Source organism: Ovis aries, chromosome 3 (genome assembly GCF_016772045.2).
Source record: "Ovis aries strain OAR_USU_Benz2616 breed Rambouillet chromosome 3, ARS-UI_Ramb_v3.0, whole genome shotgun sequence".
Lineage (NCBI taxonomy): Eukaryota > Metazoa > Chordata > Mammalia > Artiodactyla > Bovidae > Ovis > Ovis aries.
In genome coordinates this window covers 77,143,107-77,152,752 of record NC_056056.1, presented here as the reverse complement: position 1 = coordinate 77,152,752, position 9,646 = coordinate 77,143,107, and positions in this window count along the sequence as shown.

The following is a 9,646-nucleotide window of genomic DNA, read 5'->3' as shown; positions in this document are numbered from 1 at the left end:
CCCTTCACGTAAGTCATAACCAGACATGAGCAACCATATTTGGACCAGTCATGGTTGAAGGTAAAATGTGCCTGGTAGTCTTCAGAAGAAGGTCCCCTTCTAAGAGTCAAGGTTTTAAACTAAGCACAGAATTAGAATGGTTTCATCAGCCAGCAGGACCAAATTACCCCTGTGTTTATTATTTTTTAAAGGCATTGACCTATGAATAAACAGCACTTGACATTGAAAATTGCCACATTAAATATCCAGCTCCTCTGCCCGATTACAGCAGCCTACAGAGCTCTTCCAAATTGTCACCTAGGAGGAATATGACAGCAAACAATGCTTTAAAAGTAAGTAATCTGCTCTATAATTATTTTAGCTGCTGCAACTGCCAACCAGCAGGATCACTTATGAAAAAGGATGCAGTCATCCCTTATTAAAAATGCATGAATACACAGTCTCTTGATTGTGGAAATAATCAGCAGACCATCTAATGTAACAAGACTGAGAGCCACAGAAGGAATTAATTAGGGTGAAATTGATTAAGGAGAAGAGGGTACAAATCTATCTGTGATGATTCAGGCTCCGATTAAACTCAAGCATTAATTCTCACGTTCTTTCAAATTAAGAGCCTCATCTAAATGCTCCGTATTAATATTCCAACATACCGCACCCTCCCTTAACCAAGGAGAAACATACATATCAAAGGAAAACTGAAGATCCTGTTCTTGTTGCCCATCAAGCTTCTGTCATCAAGATGTCAGGAGCTCAGAGATTTTATTTTTTTAAATAAAAGATGGCTGGGGGGAAGGGTAGTGAAATCCCCAAATTCATAGTGGTTTTGAGCACTTTAGGACTTTCATGGGAGATTTTCTTAAACGCCAAAGGAAGCATACAACAGCACTAATTATATGACAGCCGCCTGAATTCTCTTTGTCCTGCAGTAACCTGCTTTGGTATAGATAAGGGGACCTTGAAGGGGTCATATATTCCATCCCCATCCTGGAGACGGAGCTGTATCAAACCAGAGACCCATCCGTAATTATCTGCCGTCTCCCAAGAGGCCTCAGGGCACCTGGGCTCCACAGCTCCCTCGGTAACGCGATCTGGCAGCTAATGCATTCCCAGCTCCGCTCGCCCTCCCCCACTTCCCCCTGCAGCCTTTTGAAGGATGTGAGGAAAGCTTCCTGCACCATTGATTTTTCTCTTTTCACTTTTCCTCCATTAGCAGCGCTTCCTGGCTCTCTCCATCCAAACCTCCAAACCGCGCTTTGGTTTCACAGGGTCGCTGACCTTGCCGTCCTCCAGCGACTGCTCTCTGCAGCTCTGCTTCCATCGGCCTCCAGGCCTTGGGTGCCTCGGCCGCGAGACTGAGGACGTCCTTTGTCAGGGCCAGAAATTGAGGCTGAGGAGCATCCCAAACGGCATAGAGCCGTCCCTCTGCTGGGGTTACATCTGCTCAGCACCGTCAGCAGGGGAACGGCTGGTTGAGGTGCTCCCAGAACAGGGGCTTGGAGGTTGCCAGCCTTATAGACGAAGTGTGGGGAAACAGAAGTAAAGAAGCAATTTCAAGCCCTTTGTTTGGCTGGAATATGCTCTGGTTTTCCTCTTGCACAACCCTGGGAGATAGTCATGGTGACCATTTTACTCAGGAGACAGAGCTGCTCTCAGGGACCTTCAAGTAGATCTTCCCCCAGGCCTCCTCATGAGGAGTCCAACCAGGTCTACCCAGGGAGTGTACCAAGCTTGGTCCAGGGGAGAGGGCAGTCCACACAGAGGGAGCAGTGGAAGGGGTTCCGGGAACAGCGTGAATGTGGCAGGTTTCCCCTTTCTGGGCCAACAAGGGAAGTCCCATTTACATTTACAGAAAGTATCCAAGGTCACCCCTGCCCACACAGCCCTGGTCTCAACTGCTTCTAGCAGAGCTGGGCAGAAGTCTGCGGAGGAATCCCCTGTAAGTCACCTAGGAGCTGCTGTTGCTGCTGCTAAGTCGCTTCAGTCGTGTCTGACTCTGTGCGACCCCATAGACGGCAGCCCACCAGGCTTCCCCATCCCTGGGATTCTCCAAGCAAGAACACTGGAGTGGGTTGCCATTTCCTTCTCCAGTGCATGAAAGTAAAAAGTGAAAGTGAAGTTGCTCAATCATGTCCGACTCTTAGCGACCCCACGGACTGCACCCTACCAGGTTCCTCTGTCCATGGATTTTCCAGGCAAGAGGACTGGGGGAAAAAAAAAGAGTACTGGAGTGGGGTGCCATTGCCTTCTCCGCACCTAGGAGCTAGGGGACTGCTATTACTGTGAGCCCCAGGGAGAAGTCTAGATAGTCAGGGGCGCTAGATACTCAAGCCATACTGTTCTGCAGCCTGGCTCCACTGCCTACACTTCCAGGCCAGGGTCCACCACGGGTGACTCTGAACAACAAAAGAGGAATATGGCAAGGAGGCCAGGCCTTGCCTCCTCTCAGAAAGCTCTGTCACTTAATGTCTATGTAAATTTGTGGATGCAAATTATTATAAGGGGACAGAGACCCCCAAAACAACCCAGCCCCAAATGCAAATAGTTATGGGGGAGGGGAGGGATGGTCACCCTAACAATACCTATCCACAGAGCCTGGAATCCCAGACTCAACAAAGTGTCCCATGCCCGGCGAAGCAGCTACTGCGGCCAGAGCCCATCGTCTCCCACCTCTCTCTCCTCTACAGCCTCTCTTTTATACTATTCTTCTCCCAAATTTCCCTCACTTTGATTATTAGCAACCTGGTTCTGAGGAGCTACCTGGGACTTTAACCTTGTCCCATGAACTGAGGATGCAAGACATAAAGATGACATGCCTGCCCTCGAGAATTTCACAGGTTGGCAGAGGGATGACATTAACCAAAGCAAGTCAAAACCACAGCAGAGAGTGTTGCATAAAGTATTAGATTCAGTATCAATGTGAAATTAGACCAATTTCACATTGAATGAAATCAAAGACAGGGAGCAAGCAACCCTCTGGCCACGCATGGGCTGAGGTGATCAGGAAGGCTCCTGGGAATAGGCAGACCTTGACTCTGAACTGGCATCCTAGGAACCTGGATTGAGGGGAGAGCAGAAGGATTCCAGGGAACTGAGGGTGCACCAAAGCCAAGACTAGAGGGCAGGTTAGGGAACCCTTCAGCCCGGCTGGCGCGGAGGCTAATACTTGGGAGTAAGGGTCACCAACTTTTTTAGGTCTTGAATGCTAGCTTTAGAGGTTTTGGTTTTAGTCTAGGCTATTGGATCTCCAACTTCAGTGCACTGCAGTATTACATGGGGTGCTGGTTAAACGGAGGGTTCCCAGGCCCTGGTCCTATAGGTATGGGGCTTGTTTTTTGTTTTTCGGGGGTTTTTTTTTTTTTTTTCCACACTGGAATGCATGATTTAGTTCCCTCACCAGGGATCAAACCCGTACCTGCTTCAGTAGAAGCACAGATTCTTAACTACTGGACCACCAGAGAAGTCCCAGGTATGGGGCATTTTAAACAAATATCCTAGTTGACTCTGATAGTGGCTCCCAGAAGAGGTAGCTGACGGTCCTCTTCCGGCTGTTTTGTCCCTCCTGTGGGTAAGGCTGGGCTTTGTTAGCACCATGGAAACCACGGGGCTATGGAGGATTCCCGGGTTCTGTGAGGGTGCTGAGCCTTGTCTCCTAGGAACCTGAAGGCTGGGGCAGGAAACTATTTTGACTACATAGTGGCCAAAGGAAAAGCAGCCCCGCTGAGCAAAACAGAAGAGTCACCCTGTAGAAGAGTGGAGACGCTGCCTTAGACCCTGCGGCCACGTGGGTCCCTGCCTAAGCTGCCCCATCGATTAAAATGTGGAGCCAAAAAATATGGGGATATTTTTTATATGATAACGGTGTTCCGCTCTAGGTTTCTCTAAATAGCTATTTCCACTTGGCACTGTAATAGGCTTTAGGCCCCAGATGTGCCCTTTAATTCATAGGTTTTATGGCAAGTTACTAGCCCTCACTATTAAACCTATTTGCTCAACTTCTCAGTCTTTACTGGGAAATTTTCAAACCTAGAAAAAAGATGAAAGGATAGTGCAGGAAAACCTATAAATCTTTCATCCAGATTTACCAAACTGAATATATATATGCGGGCATCCCTGGTGGCTCAGAGGGTAAAGAATCTTGCCTGCAGTGCAAGAGATATACATATTGTGTGTGTGTATATATATATATAAAAAGAGAGATATACGTATATTGTGTATATATATGTATATATATATATATATATATATATACACATATATATATACTTTCTTTTTGCAAAAGCATTTAAAAATCACAAATATCCCTGACACCTTATCCCAAGCACTAAGAACCAGGACATTCTTAACAATAATTCCTCATATAAGCACCATATCATCACACCTAAGAAATTTAACATTGATACAATAATATTAGCTTATAGAACATATTTAAATTTCTTCAATTAACCCAATATATTCTTTATGCCTTAAAAAAAAATCCAGGATTCAATCAAGATTTACACAGTGTACTTAATTACTGTGTCTGTTTAGTTTCCTTTCATCTAGAACAGTCTCCTTGTCTTTCTCTGTTGTTATTGTTTTTATGACATTGGCATCATTGAAGAATCCAAGCAAACGGTCTTAAAAATGTCCCACAATCTGGGTTTTTCTAATTTGACCCAGGCTAAATGTTTTGGGGCAAGGATATACTACAAAGGTGTGGCACCTTCCTGTGCGTGCCAAGGTGCCAGGAGGCACGCACACCATGTCTGTTTGTCCCATTAGTGATGAGAAGTTGGGTCACTTAAAGAAGGTGTGTGCTGGACAACTTGACAACCTGGTTTCATCTGAGCAAACTGTGCAGATCTTATGGATCAGCTCAGCCAGATTATAAAATGCTTGAGAGCAAGAACTGAGTCTTCTCCTATGGAAAATAATGCTTTACAGTTTATAAGATTCTTTGATATAGATTATCCTATTTCCTCTTCAGACACCACTGATGGAGAGATTTTTATTCCCACTTACAGAGACGCAAAATTTCACAGTGCTCAGGAACCCTGATGTAGCATCCCAGACTTGCCCTTTAATTAGTGGCTTTTATGGCAAGTTATTTAACCTCTCTTAATTCTCTGTTTGCTCAACTCTAAGATGGGGATAGTAATAATATCTTCCTCCCAGAGTTGTTGTGAGGACAAGAGGGTACTGAAAATAAAATGTCTGATGCAGGGCTTAGCACATAAAGAATGCTCCAAAAAAGAAAGAAGTGAAAGTGTTGTGTGGATAGAGCTAAACATCAATATGCATGTCCACAGTGATGCTCAGGAAGGCCAAGGTCTGCCCTGTGGTCACTCAGCTGAGCAAGAGGCAGAGTCTAGACTCAAGTCCCAGCCCCCAGCTCCAAATCCACACTGTATGTCCATTCTCCACACTCCATCCTTGGGCAATGGGCTCACTGGCATCGCCATGTAGAAACTATAGGGTCAAACTCATACGAATAGTGATTCACACCTGATTCACATCTAATTTCAAGATGTGTACAACCAGGCCTGACTGTTCTGATTGGACAGAGCTGGCCAAGGGGCCCACGCTGGGTCCCTTTCCTCTGTCATGTTCAGCCTTCAGCTCATTGCTGTGTCACTTGGCAATCTCACAACATGCCCAAACTCACCATGTTGAACGGCAGTCACCGTGCACTCAGAGGCAGCACACTGTGGCTGGAGATCACTGTGGCTGCGTGTTTGACCCCAAAGGTCCCCCTGCCCTGCTTGTGTAGAGTACTTGTCTAGAGTAGGGGCAAGGCTGGAGAGCTGTCCTTGATTAAAGCGGGGAAGCTTTAGGGTTCCAAGTCCGGCAGAGGTCCTTGAAAATCCCCTGTTGTTTTCATTGAAATTCCCATTCCTACTTTCCTCTAAGCACTCCCGTCCCAATGCCAAACTCCAGGGGGGAAAGCCACAGCAGCAGTAAACCATTGTTTTGAGCCAAAATTCATATCTTATATGAACTAGGATGGATCCAGTTAAGAACTAACCCCACTTGGCTAGGGTGGTGAAATATGTTTAGGGTCCAGGGAAGGGAAAGATCACTTCTAATGAAGATTTCGTGGAGATGGTGGGCCTCCGGGAAGGCTGCGTTGGAGTTGGATAGTCAGGGAAGCAGAAGAAGGGCAGTCCTGATTTGGGGCATGGGGGGAACGCTCGGAATACAGAGCATTAGTAAGGCACAGAGGTAGGATAACAAAGGGACTGGTCTGGAGATGAAGGGTGAGTGTACGCAGAGGAGGAGCGGGAGACAGGCACTGAGCAGGCGGGAGCCCCTCCCTTCTGGATACAGAGCAGACCGTGACTGTGGAGCCACTGAATATTTCATTGATGGAAAATTGGATGTGGCCGTGGCGCTTGGGATACAGATTCTGATTTCATGAACAGTGTACCCAGGTGACTGATAGGCCCCAGGAGGGAGGCACTACCCTCCACCTCCCCTCCTAGTTTCCCCCAGCCCAGGAGGGCACAGATACTGACTTTCCTTCCCAACACCCTCCAGACCGATCTTGTTTCCGATTATCCAACAGGCATTATTAAGCACCTACTGTGTGCCAAGCACCATGTTAAGCACAAAGGAGACACAGATGCCTCTGCCCTAGGTGGCAGCTTGGGGACACAGACCCTGAAACAAGTCACTAACTATGGGAAGAACAAAGCACTGTGGAGTCCTGGGGTGATCAGCTGGGCCAGAGGCTTCACACAGTTCCAGTCCCCTGTGCTGGTAGGTGCCCTAGACAGAGAGGAAGGGAAGGATGCTAACCAGCATTTAGTGAGGACTTCATTTCGGCAAAGCACTGAGGTAGGAGCTTGTTCTATACTGCAACCTTCAATCCTCACAGTCATCATAAAAAGAGATATTATATTGGATGTGCCAAACATTTCATTCCAGTTTTTCCATACCATCTTACGGAGAAACCCAAACAAAGTTTTGGGCCAACCCAATAATTCCTAATTGCATAGACAAAAGGCATTTCAGGTGCAAACATGCACACATGAAAGAACTTGGGAATGTGGGGACCATTTAGCAATTTGGAGAGGCTGAGGTATTGGAGTCTTAAAAAGAGATTGGCAAGAAATGAACCTAGAAAGACAGACTGAGGCTTTGCATGTCAGGATAATGAATGTGAACTTTATCCACTTGGCCACGGAAAGCCTCAGAGGGTAATGAAAAGGATGGTGCCAAATGTCCCGCTGACTCCTTCTACACTGATGGCCCTCCTGGTCCTGGCCTCCTCTCCAAATCCTAACCACCTTCCCTCATATTAACAGATACTGACTGTACCCTTCCATGGTGGACCAGGCACTGTGCTGGGTACTGGGCATGTGGCAATGAACAAGACAAGGGCCTAATAGATGAGTGGGTGGTTGAGGGAGACAGGCAATACCTAGTAAACAAACACAAAAATAAATAAAAGATCACGATAGGTGATGTGACGAAAACAAAACACATAAATGAGAGAGTTGGGGGTGGGGAGGCGAGGCTGCTTCCGTGAGTTTTTCCTCTTCTGGTTGATATGGGGATCAGGAGTGTTAGGACAGGGAACTGGGTGGGTGGGGAATCAATTTTCCCCATTTCAACTTCTTTTCTGAATTAAGTGCTTGGAGAATCATGCTTCCAGCATTCCTGGGACACTGATGCTGCCTCTCCTAACTTTATAAACCAGTGAGTAGGCACGGGCTGAAGCAGCTGGAGGGAGCAGTCCCTGAAGCCCAGAGCTGGGAAGGAGAAATTGCAGAGGCCACAGAGGCCACACAGCACAGATGGAAGATGTTTGAAGGACCTTTCCACGGAGGGGTTCCTTTCCCGTCACCCATGAGCTGCTGCAGAATTTCATCTTCTTGGTGGCCAACAGGGTTGTTCTTCCTCTGAACCGTTTCCTCTGCTTCAGGGCCCAGTGTTGGCCATTTCCCACAGGCAGGGAGAAGACAGACATAAGCCCAGGCCCACGGTCCTCAGAGAAACTGAATCAGCCTGAGTCATCTCTTCCCCAGCTCACAAAATCCTGAGCCCTTTCAATGTCTCTCCTCTCCCCCCCTCGGTAACCAGACTGGTATCGGTTCATCCTGAGAGTGAAGGAGGAGCATGTGGGATGCTGGCAAGAGGAGCTTGTCATGCCACAGTTTCTGGAACATGGGGCTGAAAACACCAGGAGGGCTGCGATGTGGACCTAGAAAGCCCAAGGAGTGGCCCACAGAAACAAGTGTCAGAAGTGGAGCGGACCTGCTGGGACGGGACTACATGCCTGAAAGGGATGGTGAGCAGGTCCGACCGGTGGGGCTGGATCCCGAGCGAGGCCATCCTGGAAGGAGATTGGGAAACCAGGCAGACACTAGGCTAGAGCTGGAGCAAGAGCCTAGCTCATGACTGCTTCAACCCGGAGGGAGGCGAACCAGGGAGGGAGGGGTAAGGGTGGGCCCTGGACAGGCTGTGGCCCTGAGGCTGTATCAGGATCTGGGCTAAAGTCAGCATATTCTCCTCAATACAGAGAAGGAGGCAGTCCAGTTGGTTATCAGTGTCTTCCATCCCTCAAAAGAATCTGGCTTGGTCTGCTCTTATCAGCAGTTTTACCCTTCTGCTTCCCTCAGGGAGTCGTGGAAACCACTGGGGCCCTGGAGAATAATTTGGTAGCCCCCTCACATGCTAGAGGACCTCTTCCCACCTTTCTGCTCTCCGTGGGGGATTTTCTAAAGCCCAGCCTTCTGAGAGCTGCCAAGAAAGCAGAGTGTTTTCTTGATTTCACAGAGCAGAGCATTCCGCCTACCAAAACTCAAGATAAGGCAGAATTTGAGGCTGTGTGTGAAAGAGTGCAAATTCATCCTCACAATTTTTCTGAGATTTCATCTCAAGTATCCTTTAGTCAAACAATGAGGAATTCGGTGCTCTTCCCCACCCACTTCTCGTCTCCCCCCGCACGCGCGCGCACACGCGCGCACACACACACACACACACACACACTCACACCCTCCCCCGCACCCATTTCAGAATCTTCTCTTTTTCTCTGCTGCAGTCTCTGCTTCCTCCTCCTCCTCCTCCCCGCCACCTCCTTTCTCAGCAAGAACACACCAGGACCAGGGGCCTCCCAGCCACAGGAACTAGTTTCTCAGAAAGAGCAGTTAATGCAGACCTGACCACAAAGTCAGTGCTGCCCTGAACCTATGTCTCAGTCTGGCCATGTCTACTGTAACCCAAGGAATGATGCAATTGTGTCTTGCAGCCTTCACCCAAACAGGGCCGGTGTTGTCCCAGGGAGCTGGCTCTGCTGCTGTTTTAGGAGCTGACCTCACTTCTTGTGGCAGGGGGCTGCTTGGGCCCTTTGCAGGGATCAGCTGCCCGCATGGGCTTGGGAAGGGCACTTATAAAACGGGGATTCATAAACTGACTGCAGAGCATTCCCAAACTGAAGACACATTTTTCCTGGGAATGAAGATCTATTTGTTCTCTCAGATTCTCAAAGGAATCAGACACCCTCTGAATAGTTTTACTAGTTTGGGGCACTAGGTACAACAAGAAATCAAAATCTGCCTTCTCTCATTTTGCTCCCTGATGCATGTGAGTTTTAAGCAATTCCTTGTCTAAGCCTGGGCCGGTGGAAGTCGGGTTGGGTATCCTGAATATGCAGTTCTTTGGA